This window comes from Neovison vison, chromosome 1 (genome assembly GCF_020171115.1).
Source record: "Neovison vison isolate M4711 chromosome 1, ASM_NN_V1, whole genome shotgun sequence".
Lineage (NCBI taxonomy): Eukaryota > Metazoa > Chordata > Mammalia > Carnivora > Mustelidae > Neogale > Neogale vison.
This window is the reverse complement of record NC_058091.1, coordinates 102,596,909-102,610,699: the sequence shown is the minus strand read 5'-3', so window position 1 is coordinate 102,610,699 and position 13,791 is coordinate 102,596,909. Positions and strand designations below refer to the sequence as shown.

At 37.1% G+C, this 13,791-nt stretch overlaps 1 protein-coding gene across 22 annotated transcripts in view; it reads left to right on the top strand.

Annotated features, from left to right (window-relative positions):
- The window catches only part of DST (dystonin), a 471,247-nt gene that overhangs the window by 169,347 nt on the left and 288,109 nt on the right, over positions 1-13,791 (top strand). The gene's annotated exons all lie outside the window — the stretch shown is intronic.

The window sequence follows — 13,791 nt, the reverse complement described above, 5'->3', positions numbered from 1 at the left end:
TATAGCATTATTTATAATAATAAAGAGTTGGAAGCAGTTGTAATTGTTTAATATTGGGAAATTGGTTAAATAGTTTATGGTGGATCCATAATTTCATTGGAACAGAGCATTGCAGAAATGTATCTTGACATTGAAAAATACCTTGACTCTGTTAATACTTGAAAAAATATAGATTACCTGTAGAAATGACAGAACTCAAATATCTTAACTCTGCCTATTGTTCCATTGTCACTATAACACAGGGTTTCTCTTGACTGTGAAAATAATCTCAATCCTTTTTTCAAAAGTTGGATAACAAAAAATAGTGTATCTTATACAATTATTTCATATGCTTTTACTTCTCAAAATATTTGATGAGAAGAATTTAATAGAGCATTTTTCTTTGTAACTGTCATAATTAAATTTAAGTGTTTAGAGTCTGATTTTTTAAAAAAGATTTTATTTATTTATTTGACAGACAGAGATCACAAGTAGGCAGAGAGGCAGGCAGAGAGAGAGGGGGAAGCAGGCTCCCTAATAAGCAGAGAGCCCGATGTGGGGCTCAATCCCAGGAACCTGGGATCATGACCTGAGCTGAAGGTAGAGGCTTTAACCCACTGAACCACCCAGGAGCCCATAGAGTCCGATTTTTAAGAGTGTTTATTTCGTGAAAGTTGTGTCTTTTTTCTTTCCTGATACCCATTTTGTCAACTTAACATTACAGTACTCACTAGTACAGAGAAAGTTATTACACTGTTATAAGTTAGAATCTCTTAAGAGCCATGCTTCTTTTTTTTTTAAGCAAAGTCTAGCACTCATTGAGTCATTAATAGTCCCCAAATATGATGACCAAAGGAAAAAAAAATCCATCAAGAGTTAGTATTTTTCTCTGTAAGCTTTGGTTTTAATTCCAAAATGTTGGAAGTCTAATTTTACCTTTTGTGGTGTGTGTTACAGTGTTTCATATTTTTCCATGCTAACCCTCATGAGAATTGCAGCCTATCTTAGGTAATGAAGTACTTCTGTTCATAAAATACCTCAAGCTATTTTGTATCATTTCTCCAGTGTCTAGGAATGCAAAATATTTAGTCTAGTTTGTTTTAGAGATCTTGTACTTCCAAGTCAAGTCTTGGTTTAAGTGCCCTTGGGTAAGTTACTATATCTCGCTGAGCATCACTTTACTCATCTGAAATAAAAGCAAAGATGATAATAAGTGGGCACATACTTAATTTTTATGAACAGAATGTTGTTTGTTCCAGGTGCATTTACTTTAGGCAAGTTTTAGGATATATGCCCAGATGCAGGGTCCCTTTTACTGTCTCATACTCTGATAGCGTAAAGATCTTGGTGCCTCGCGTCCTTCATTTATAAAATGGGAGGAGTAATTGTACCTACTTTGTAGAGTTACTGTGAGATGAAGTGAGTTTTACATGTAGATTGCTTGGAATACTGCCCGGCACATGGGAACACTGTAAAGCGATAAGTGTTGCTGCTACTTCCTTTGTTAAGTCTGTGATGGCATTTTGTAATTCAAAACTCAGTGTTTCAAGAAATAAAAATCTACAAATTAGTAGATTTTTGTTTTTACACTATGCAGCAAATCATGGTTTCAGGGAAATTGCACTCTGCCTAGTGATCAGTTTAGATTCTGCTTTCCCCGAGAACTAATTTCCCATTGTAGTAGGCTAAGATCATAGGAAGTGCAAGATTCCTAATAATCAGGATTATCTCCAACCTTGGTGTTAAGAATTTAGGCTATTTTCTTGTGAATATTCTGATATCCATAAAATGGTTCTGAACCCATTTTCTCAGTCTTCTGTGGTTATGGCAATTGCTGTCTAATCTGCTAGTATAGGAATGTTAAAAAGGCCAGCACATGGCCCACCTTCAAGGAATGAATGATTTTCCGTCCCATTTTTGATGGACCTTTGCTGTCAGTGCATGGGATACTTCATTATTCTTGGGTACATCTTGGGTTAAAAATGTATAGGACGGAATGCTGGAAGCTTGATGTTAAGTGGAGGAATAATCAGGAACTTGATGATAAACACATAGAAATCAACAAGTAGGTCTTTGGCTCTTGTTATGGATGGATCAGGAACTTAAATACTGCAAGAAGATCAGCCGAGATTGGTGTTAAATTTTGACGTCAGATTTCCTATCTGCTAGTAGGAAAAGCATGCATTTATGAAATGTAAGGAATCTTTAAAAAATGGGGTGTATAAAGGCTACATCTTGTCACAATTGAAGTTTTTGAGGTAGGAGAATGGATCATGTCCTGGAAGCAGGCTCTTGTTTCGTTTTGTTTTGTTTTTACAAAATTAATTTACATGCACACATACTTACCTACTTTAACTCCTGTATGACAGTTCCTGAGATGGGTGCCGAGGATGAGAAGGTGATTTTTCAGAGTCAGCTATAGTACAGTGGTAGCGTTCTAGAATGATAATGTTGATTTGGGAATATATATAGATGAAGGGCTCATACTGCTTGGCTTCTTTTGAGTGTAAGAAAATTAAGTTAAGAACAAAATAAAAAATAAGGAAGACTTTGGGCTTCAGCAGGCTCTCAGATCTATAATCCTTTTGTTATGTTCCTGCCTCAATTCTCTGCACAGTGATACTGCCCTGGACAATTTTGTTTTATTTTTGTGTTCATAATTCTTGGTATTGCATAAGGGAGGCAGAGATAAGTTCCTTGGAATCCAATTCCTTGAAATTCAAGTACTTCTTAGATTTACTCAAGCTTTGTGCTTGTACATACATAGAATAAATGTACAACAATGGAATAACGAAGTCAAGGAATATGCATATTTAAATTTTGTTGTTTTCTTTTGCATTTTTTAGTATTTTTATAATACCTAATATGATGCAACTAAATAAACGTTGGTTATTTCACTCTTTTCTTGTGTGTGAGGGGAATGCTTATTATTTCTGTGATGGAGATTCCCTTAGTGAGGGACCTATGCCTTCTTGTACCTTTTCAGGGGAGTAGAAGTAATTTAATCTGATTGGTGAGTTTGAAAAGAGAAAGCAGGCATATGCAGCCAACTACTTCTTCCTCTGTCTCCTATGAACAAGCTGCCGGTGGCTTAGCCCATGGCACCATGTTTTAAGTTTTGTAGGGACACACTGCCCCATCTCCAGGGTACCATCTACCTGTGACTGGGATGCAAGTCTGTTTAATTACGGGGCTCAGTATTTGGACATTACCTCCTTGTTTGTAGTAAGTAATGTTCTCCAATTTAGGTTTTACTGGTAATAAAAGTGACGTTTTGGTCTTTTATTTGCTTTCTTACTTCTCCTATCTTATCCATCAATCTAAATTATTTCTCTTAAAACTTACCTCTTTTATCCATTTTTTCTCATTTCTCAATTGCTTGGGAGTTTAGTCAGGGAGCAGGGCTTTTGATTTGTTGGATCTCCTTAAGACATAAATGTCTTTTATGTCTTTGTCCTTCCTTGTGTTTCTGAGTTTAATTACATGACATTTTTTATTTGCATAGAGAAACCAGGGTTAATTCAATTTAAGTGTTAGGAACCACTACCAAGTAAAGAACAGTCAGCAATAAAGATAGGTGTGTTCATCTTGGCATAGAAATGAGTAATATTCATTCTTAATTTCTAGTAAATTAATTTGTAAGGCCTAATGAGCTCTGCTGAGGTGCCCAAACAGTATTTGTATATGTACTCTACTACTGTGATTATTAAAATTTCAAATCAAGCTGTCACAGTGTCTGTCTCCTCAAACTCCCTTTCTCCTTGGATTGTCAAAGCCCTTCAAGTCTTGATCTGACTGTGGCTTTTAAGTACACAGTTTGTTTTGTAATGCTATACCCAATAAAATCTCTAGATGTGATAAGGGAGTTTTGGTGAGCAAGAATTTTTTTTTAAGATCTAAAAAATAAAAATGAATAATTTTGGTATAGTACCTGTCTGTTTAAAAAATGTTTTTAGCATAAAGCTTAGGTCCAGAGTCGTCTTGTTTTTACTAAGAACATTTTTCAAAATATGGAACCCCCTTGAAATTTTTAAGAATTTTAATTGAAACTTTAAAAAGTTTTTAATTGTAGGAAAGTTGCAAGATAGTATAAATAGTTCCTGAATACCTTGTGCCCAGTCTTCTCTGTTGTTAACTTCTTACTTTAGTATATACATTTGCACAGCTAATTGACAGTGGTACATAATACCTTTAATTAAACTCCATATTTGACTTGGATTTCATTAGTTTTTCCTTAATATCTTTTTTTCCATTCCAGGATCCCATCCAGGATAACACATTACAATTAGTTGTCTTGTTTCATTAGTTTCCTTTGGTCTTTATGTGTTTTTGATGACCTTGACAGTTGGAGGAATGCTGTTTGGGTATTTTGTAGAATATCCTTCAGTTTGGGTTTGTCTGATGTCTTTCACATAGTCAGACTGGAATTATAGGTTTTTGCAAAAAGGACCAGAGAGGTGAAGTGCCATTCTTAACCCATCATCTCAAGGGCACACACTTTCAACTTGATTTACTGTGTGTTAACCTTGAGTACCTCACTGAGGTTGTGTTTGCCAGGTTTCTTCCTTCCTTCATCTTTCCATACTCTGTTCATTGGAAGCAAGTTACTAAGTGCAGCCCATACCCAAGGGATAATGAGTTAAGCTTAATATCCTGGAGAGGGGAGTATCTACATCAATTGTTTGGGGTACTTCTGTGCAGGAAGTTTGTCTCTTCTCCCCCATTTATCTTTTATTCCTTCAGTCATTTATATTAGTATAGACTTGGGGATATTTAGTTTATACTTTGGGTTATAATCCGATACTATGTTATTTGTTTTGTTGTTCCAGTTATTCCAGCACTGGCCATTAGGAGCTCTTTCAGACTGGTTCCTGTGCGTCTTTGACATGCCCCCCCGCCCCGCCTTGCTTTTTTGAACACTTCCTTACTCATCTGACATTACAAGATGTTCCAGGCTCCTTTTGCATGTTCCTTTCCCCAGCCCTAGAGTCAGCCATTTCTCCAAAGAGCCTTGGTTCCTTTGATCAGAGACTGGTATTAGAGGCCAAGATCTGAGCACTGGTCCTTTGAAATATTTTGTCATCTATTTTTTTAAAAAGATTTATTTATTTATTTTAGAGAGGGGGTGGAGGGTCAGAGAAAGAGGGAGAGAGAATCTCAAGCAGACTCTGCACTGAGTGTAGAACCTGACATGGGGTTCAGTCTCATGACCCCAGGATCATGACCTGAGCCAAAGCCAGGCGCTGGACACTTAACTGACTGCGCCATTGTCATCTGTTTTTAAGAGTAATGCAGCTATTTTGGAAACATATCTTACAAAGCTTTATCCCTGTTTTCAGTTAATAAATGAAATACTAATGGGCACCCATTCTGTGCATAATTATGAAGGCCACACTTCTACTTTGAGGTGAGACATGTAGGGTTAAATAAACAAAGCAGTTTCAGATTATGTTGGTGGTGAATGCAGTTATGCATGGTTCCAGTGATGACCAGAGTCATTTAGAGGACTCCTCTTGGTTAAAGAGGGTCGAGAGAGGTTCTTCACTTTGGCGATCCACTTAGTCTTCCTAGTCTGGCTCAGATATAACCTAGTCCCTGTAGTTCTTTCTGTCCTTTGTGGAACAGCTCAGTTACTATTGCTTCTTTTTCCACTCGTTGCTTATCACACTGTACAATGGAAACTGTTTGCGCCTTGCTTTCCCAAGAATCTGTAAGCTCCTTGAAGTCAGGGATTAAATCTCACCTTTGCCTGATCTTGAGCACAGAGTACAGTAATTGATGGCTTCCTGGTGTTACATACAGTTTTTGAGTTAGCTGAATTCAGGGTATCACAGAGCATTACAGAATAGTTAGTGGGCAGTATAAATGTTGGAAAGCTAAATAAATACATCAAGTTTAAATAAATATTCTCAATCATGGTAAAGAGTCACTGAATTGATATGTAACTAACAAGTAAATGGATATTTTGAGAGTTTCTTGTTGCAGGACTTCAGAGGATAGCATAACAATAAGAGCAGCTTCACCAGAGGAAGTGACGTTTGGTTTGGTTTTATGATATGCATAAAGTGTGGATGGGGCAGTTGACTGGAATATCATGAGTGGGACATCCAAGGCTTTTCCTGAGGGTGTTGGCTAGGCTAGTCATTGTCATAGAGTGTTTTAATAGAGCCAAAAGGCTGGAAAGGTAGGTGGCTGTCTTATTGAAGAGGTATGTAAATGCCGGGTTAAATAGTTTGGTCTCAATTAAATAGGTCATGGGTGTCCGTTGGAGGTTTTGAGCAGGGGAACCAAGATCAAAGAGAAATTCTAGAGAGGTAAATCTAGAGTAGAAATTGGAAATTGGTGGTTCACAGGCTGAATCCAGATTATAGGTATGTTTTAACCCATGTGCTATAGTAAAATTTTTAAATCACTATTTCAGAATTGGGAAATTTCACTTAAAAATCCAGAGTTTAGGCCTCTCATGAAAAAGAGGCCATTTTGTAACACTGGGCCCACATCCTCAAATGGCAATGGTTGGCAGGAGCTGAGTGGAAGCCTGCCTCCTTGAGAAGACTCACACATCCTAACATCCACTATTTCCCACATCCCTATTACCTCATAATTGGTCCACTCTAACTATTTCATTGACATTGTCTAAATGTCTCTTGTTTATATTGAAATGTGGGATCCCTGATTCAGAGGTGTATAAACCGTAGGCATTAGTGTATAGATTTTAGTGTATAGTGTATGTGTATGTATATATATATATATATATATATATATATATATATAGTATAGGTATAGGTATATAGGCTTTTATGGTGTTTGTAATAGTAAAATATAAGGGATCCACATCTGGGTGGTTGTAGAAGAGAAAAGTAAATGTATGGGGGTTGATTATATAAAAGGGTGAAAGAAGAATAAATAAATGGTGACCCATCACATATAAGGGCTAGGAGGCTCAAGAAATAAAAGAATACTATAGTATTTTTCTGTAGCTCTAGAGCAGTTTACCCCTAAACCTAGTAGTTTAAAACAACAAATGTTACTGTCACATAATTCCTGAGGTCGGGAATCGAGGAATGGCTTTGCTGGGCGTTTCTGGCCCAGGGTCTCCCAGCAGGGGGCAGACAAGCTGTTGTAGTCATCTCAAGGCTCAATAGGGGCCGGAGAGAATCTGCTTCTAGGCTCTTTTTGGCTTCCGTTCTTTGCTTGCTTTTGGCCAGAAGCCACAACATGCTCACAACTTGGCTGCTTGTTTCCCTCAGAGCCAGAGACCTAAGAGCAAGGGGGAGAGCGTGGGCACCCAAGAGGAAGATTCCCTTGTTTATGACCAGTCTTGGAAATGACATATTGTCTCTGCCATATGCATTTGGTCACACAGATAACACTGGTACAGGGAGATACATCCTTGCATCTTTGTACAGACGAGATACATAAGGGTGTGAATAACAGAAGGTGTGGATTATCAGGGGGCATCCTGGAGGCTGGTTACCACAGTGGCTCTGAGGGACCTAACTGTTTGTGGGCCAGCCTTTCTGAGGGACCTACTTCATACATGCAATGTTATTTTAGGGCAGCCTATAACTGTAATTGCTTCTGTCCTAATTGGCCCTGACTCATTGTTTACTTTGAATAGACTTATAAATTCAGAGTATATATAATCAAGTATAATTAAGATTGTTAAAGACCATATAGTTCGTTCCCTTAATTTTACAGTTTTCTCCTAAAAAAATGAGATGCTCAAAGGTAATGCCTTGATCAGAGTCCCATGGCTAATCAGTTGCAGTTCAAGGAATGGGTTGAAGATACTTGACTCCTCATGGAGTACTGGAGTACTATTTCTGCCGCTCAGGCTCCTGCCCTGTACTTCTGTACTACAGAGAGTATCGTTGAAGTAAAAATGTCAGAATCTTCTTCTCCTGGTTCAGCTAATAAGTAACTTATGTATTTTTTATTCTTATTTTCTATCACATGATAATAATTCAGATGTTCTATTGAAAATTTGCTCTGGGGGCACCTGGGTGGCTCAGTGGGTTGGGCCTCTGCCTTCGGCTCAGGTCATGATTTCAGGGTCCTGGGATCGAGTCCTGCATGGGGCTTTCTGCTTGGCGGAAAGCCTGCTTCCCCCCTCTCTCTGCCTGCCTCTCTGCCTACTTGTGATTTCTCTCTCTGTGTGTCAAATAAATAAATAAAATCTTAAAAAAAATTGCTCTGTATTTTTCTTAAAGATTTATTTATTTAGTGAGAGAGCGCAGGGGAGGGACAGAGAGAGAGAGGAGAGAGAGAATATCCTGCAGACTCCCCGCTGAATGTGGAGCCTGACAGGGGGCTTGATCTCAGGATCCTGAGATCATGACCTCAGCCAAAGTTGAGAGTTGGAGGCTTAACTTACGGAGCCACCTGGGTGCCCCTGCTCTGTATTTTTTATTGGATAACTTTGACATTTGTTTTTACCAAATGATAAAGGCTTATGTAACAAATTCTCTTTAGAAAGTCTAAAATTATGCCTACTTTAAAAATTGAGATTTTGGTAGATTAGCTTTCTTCGTGTTACTGAGTCTTAACGTTTAAAACAGCCTGGGCCCCACAGGGTAGGGTGTAAGTCTTCACTATTTTCATGGTGGTTTCTCTTGCAGAGTGAATTTTGTTGGCAGCACTATGAATGTTTTCTTTTCTTACTGCAGTATTAGCACTTTGCATAGAAGTCACTATCCCAGTGTCTCACAAGCCATTGTGCAAGTCTAGCAATCTTGCAGTGGGATTTTTCTCCGTGTTAGAAGTTTTTAAACTGAGGTTGGAAGTTAGGTATTCCCTACATTTGTAGGTAAAATTTTGCCTTCATATACACGTACTGTGTGCATTTGGAAGAAATTCCACGGGTATCACCAGGTTCTTTTTTTTTTTTTTTAATTTTTAAATTTTTAAATTAACGTATAATGTATCATTAGCCCCAGGGGTACAGGTCTGTGTATTGCCATATTACCAGGTTCTTAATGGGACCTGTGATCCAAACTATTAATGACTCCTATTTATTTGTTGCAGTTTTGTCCTGTAGGTGTGATTGGTAGGTGCAGTTTGTGTTCATGGAAAACAGTATGCAGATATTTCTAATTTTGGGGGTAGGAAAATGGAATCTTAGCATTTTGCCCATAAGTACTGAAAACCAAAACATATACCTGACTGTTTTGATCCATGTTTTTGGCTTGTTTTGTGATTATTTGTGCATTTAGAATTGTTAGAAGTAATAATTTTTTATTGTTTAATGCTTTAGAAACATTTTAATACTCTAATTCAATACAGAAAATTATAGTGTCTCCTTAAATGACACCACATTCTTTAACTATTACATTACAGACAGAGCCAGAATGTCAGTTGGACAGCTGCTCTTTGCAGACAATTTTAGTCACATACCAATGTGAGGATTAGCATTAGCCTAAATTGGGGGCCCTGTGTAAAAGAATTTATGAACTTCTGAAGTTAATACCCAGTTTTCTTAGGTAATGTTTATAATTCTTTTCCCCTTTGGACAGTTTCTATTATCCAAGAGGAATGTAGTTAAGATATCTCCTGATAATTGTATGGTCAGAGTTATTTTAAATGATAAGCTATTTTAGGATGTGGTAGCTGTAAGACCTGTGTATAAATTGTGCAGAAGAGATATTTTTATAAATAGAGCTTTTCCTTTCTCCAACTCCTACCTTGCGCCTTGATAATTTAGTTTCCTGGGTGGTATTTTTTTACATTTGTAAAGGCAGCAGGTTTTATTGTGAGTCGCATGTTAAGGGTGTAGCAAAAACAAGTCTGGGGAAGAGTTTAGTTCATCTTTTGAAACCCTTATTACTTTGCAGGACTCAAAGTGAGCATGGCAGAGTTATGTTCTATGAGCAGTGGACCCGAGCCCCCAGCTCTGGGCACATATGTAGAATGAAATGGAGATCTCACTCTGGGTTTTAATCTCTAAACAGGGTTTGCAATTAGGAGCAATTGTGATCTTTTTGAGTAAGTTAGGCAGATTTCCAGTTATATTATTGAATCACTACATTTGACAGCCTGACGATAATGTACAGTACAAAAAATATATCGTACTTTATGGTGTAGTGACAAGAACATGAGGCCTTGAAGTCAGACAGTCAGGTTTTGAAATCCTGGCTATGTCACTTTTAAGCTGGGACCTTTCATTTAACTTCTCTGACCCTCACTTTCTTTATCAAATTTATAGCTGCCTGGTTACTGTTGCATTTCTCACCTTCTTTATCAGCTTTTGAGGAATCTCATATGAGGGCAGACACTGAGAAAATGATATCTGTAAATTGTGATTGGGGTAGGTGCTGTGTAAAGGGCAGATTCATGAGGCAGTGAGAGAATATAATGGATATTGATGGAGAAGAAGTAAGCAAAGGAATATTGAAAAGTAACTGTAGCTTACGTTTTTGGTATAGTTGTATTGTTTTCCTTACACATAGTTTTTGATATTTTATTTCTACTCATACTTTTCATTTTCTATGTGTCATCTTAACTCTATTTTGGAAGTGGTCAGGAATATGTGCAATAAAGTAATGACAATAAGGACTTTGAGGATAGGAAAACGTTTCTTATGAATAGACTTGTAGAACAGTTTTAAGTTTACAAAGTATTGGCATAAAGTACAAAGAGTTCCCATATACCCCTTCTCTCTCGTAGTTTCTCTTCTTGTTAAATTAACATTTTGCCTTAGTGTGCTACATTGATTATAATTGATGAGCCAATATTGATACATTATTATTAACTAAAACCCATAGTTAAACTCTAGTGTTGTTCTACAGTTGTACATGGGGTGTTGTACAGTTCTTTGGTTTTTGACAAATGCATAATGTTTAATAACTGCCTTTACAGTATCATACAGATGAACTTCACTGCTCTAAAAATACTCTGATCCACTTGATTATCCCTCTCTTCCTCCCTTCTCTATGCCTCCTGAAAACTACTGATCTTTTTCTGTCACTGCAGTTTTGCCTTTTCCAAAGTGTCTCATACTTGGAATCATACAGTATATATAGCCTTTTCAGACTAGCTTCTTTTGCTTAGCAGTATGTCATTAAGTTTCCTCTATATCTTTTTATGTCTTAATAGCTCATGTTTTGTTTTTCTTAATTTTTTGTTAACATTTAAAAAAATTAAAAAATGAATTTATATCCTCTTAACCCATTTTTTATTATTGCTGAATATTCCATTGTATGAATTGTAGTTCATTCCTTCATCTATTAAAGTACATCTTAGTTGCCTCCTATTTTTGTCAATTATGAGTAAAAGCTGCTATAAACATCCATTTGCAGTTTGCTTTGTGGACAGAAGTTTTCAGCTCATTTGAGTAAACCATCTATGAGGGTGTTAATGGATTGGATGGCCAGTCTGTGTTTAGCTTTGTAAGAAACTGCTCAACTGACTTCCAGAGTGGCTTTACTATTTTGCATGTCTCTCGGCAATGAATGAGGGTTTCTGTTGCTCCACATCCTTGTCAGCATTTGATGTTGTCAGTTGTTTTGGATTTTAGCCATTTAGGCATCATTGTTGTTTTCACTGTGCAGCTCCCTAATGACATGCGATGTGGAACATCTTTTCATATGCTTAGCTGCCTTTTGTTAATCTTCTTTGATGAGGTGTCTGTTCAGATCTTTTGCCCACTTTCAGTTAGGTTGTTTCCTTATTGCTGAGTTTTATGTGTTCTTTGTATAGTTTGGATAGTAGTCCTTTTTCAGATCTGTGTTCTGCAAGTATCTTCTCTCAATCTCTGGTTCGTGTTTTCATGTCCTGAGCAGAAGTTTTAAATTTAAGTGGAGTCCAATTTATCACTTATCTTCAAAGGATTCTGTTACTGCTATTGTATTTAAAAAGTCATAATCAAATACAAGGTTGCCTAGATTTTTTCCTGTGTTATCTTGCAGAAATTTTATAGGTATATATTTTATATTTCACTCTGTGATCCATTTTGAGTTAATTTCTGTGAAAGGCCTGTGCCTAGGTTCATTTTGTTTTACATGTGAATGTCCAGTTGTTCCAGCACCATTTGTTGAAAAGATTATCCTTTCTCTGTTGAATTGCCTTTGCTTCTTTGTCAAGATCATTTGGCTATATTTGTGTTGGTCTATTTCTAGGCTCTCTATTCTATTCCATTGATCTCTTTCTCTGTTCTTTTGCCAATACCACACTGTCTTGATTACTGTAGCTTTGTAGTAAATCTTGAAGTTGAATAATGTCAGTCCTCTGACTTTGTTATTCTTCAGTGTTGGCTATTCTGAGTGGGATTAATATTTTATGCCTCAGGGAATAAGTACTTGGTGAATATTCTGTCTTGGAAATCTTTTTTCCCCCCCAGTATAAAAGCTATAGGGATCTTTTAAAACCAAGTTAGATCTGTTGTTGTTCTTCCAACATCCTTTAGGGGCTTTTCATTTTAGTAGGAGTCAAACTGAAGGTACTTGAAATGACTTACATAGTCCTTCAGTACTCAGCTCTTCTGTTACCTCTCTGACTTTCTCTCTTAATGCTCTCCCCTCTCAGTCTTGTCCTTCTAGACACTGTGGCCTCCCTGGTCTTACTTGAATACACCAGGCACACTTGGTATAGGGCCTTTGCGGTGGCTATTGCCTCTGCCTTGAATGTCATTTCTCCCAGATATCTGCCTGTCCAACTCTATCCCTTTCAAGGCCTATTTATTTATTTATTTATTTATTTTCATTCTTTTTTTTTTTTTTTTAATTGGGTGAATGACTTTTTAAAAACTAACATATAATGTATTATTTGTTTCAGGGGTACAGGTCTGTGATTCATCAGGCTTATATAATACCCAGTGCTCAATACAACACATACCCTCTCCAATGACCATCACCCAGTTAACCCCCCTGTCCCCTAATATATCAGCTTCAGAAAGGATCAATACCCACCATTTGCATTGACATTGATGGGACTGAGGGGATTATGCTAAGTGAAATAACTCAAGTAGAGAAAGACAATTTTTATATGGTTTCATTTACATGTGGAACATAAGGGATAACATAGAGGATATTAGGTAAAGGAAGGGAAAAATGAAGAGGGGTAATCAGAGGGGGAGACGGACCATGAGAGAATATGGACTCTGGGAAACACACTGAGGGTTTTAGAGGAGAGGGTGGTAGGGGGATGGGTTAGCTTGGTGATGGGTATTAAGGAGGGCATGTATTTCATGGAGCACTGGGTGTTATGCACAAACAGTGACTCATGGAACACAAATCAAAAACTAATGAAGTACTACTATATGGTGACAGACATAATATAATAAAAAAAAAGTTAAGGCTTATTTAAATGTCATCTTCCCAATGAGGACTTTCAGGTCATTTTATTTGAACTTGAACTTCCTTCCCTCTTCCCTCAGATCCTGTACACTCTTAATCTCTTTTGACTGCTATACTTGGTTCAGAACCATCACCACTTTTACCTTCTGATATACGCACTTACTTGGTTATGTTTATTGTCATTGCTCATTGTCTCTCTTTTTCTGCTGCAATTTAGTTCCAGATGGTAGGGCCCTTTGTGTCTCCAGATCATAAAATACAATAGGTTTTCAGTAAATATTAATTTTCAACAATGAATGAATGAATGAATGAAAGAATGATTTGGTGACTGATAGGGCATTAGTTGTGTGAAAGGACACTAGGTGCCCATTTATTTGATTTTACCTGATTCTCAAACTTGTGAACTTAGAAGATAAAGTCAAAATTGAAACCGAACCAAGGTGATGTTTGAGAAAATTTACTGATTTCTGACAAGGTACAGCTGTTGTGGTAATAATAGATTTTCCTTACTGTGGTATTT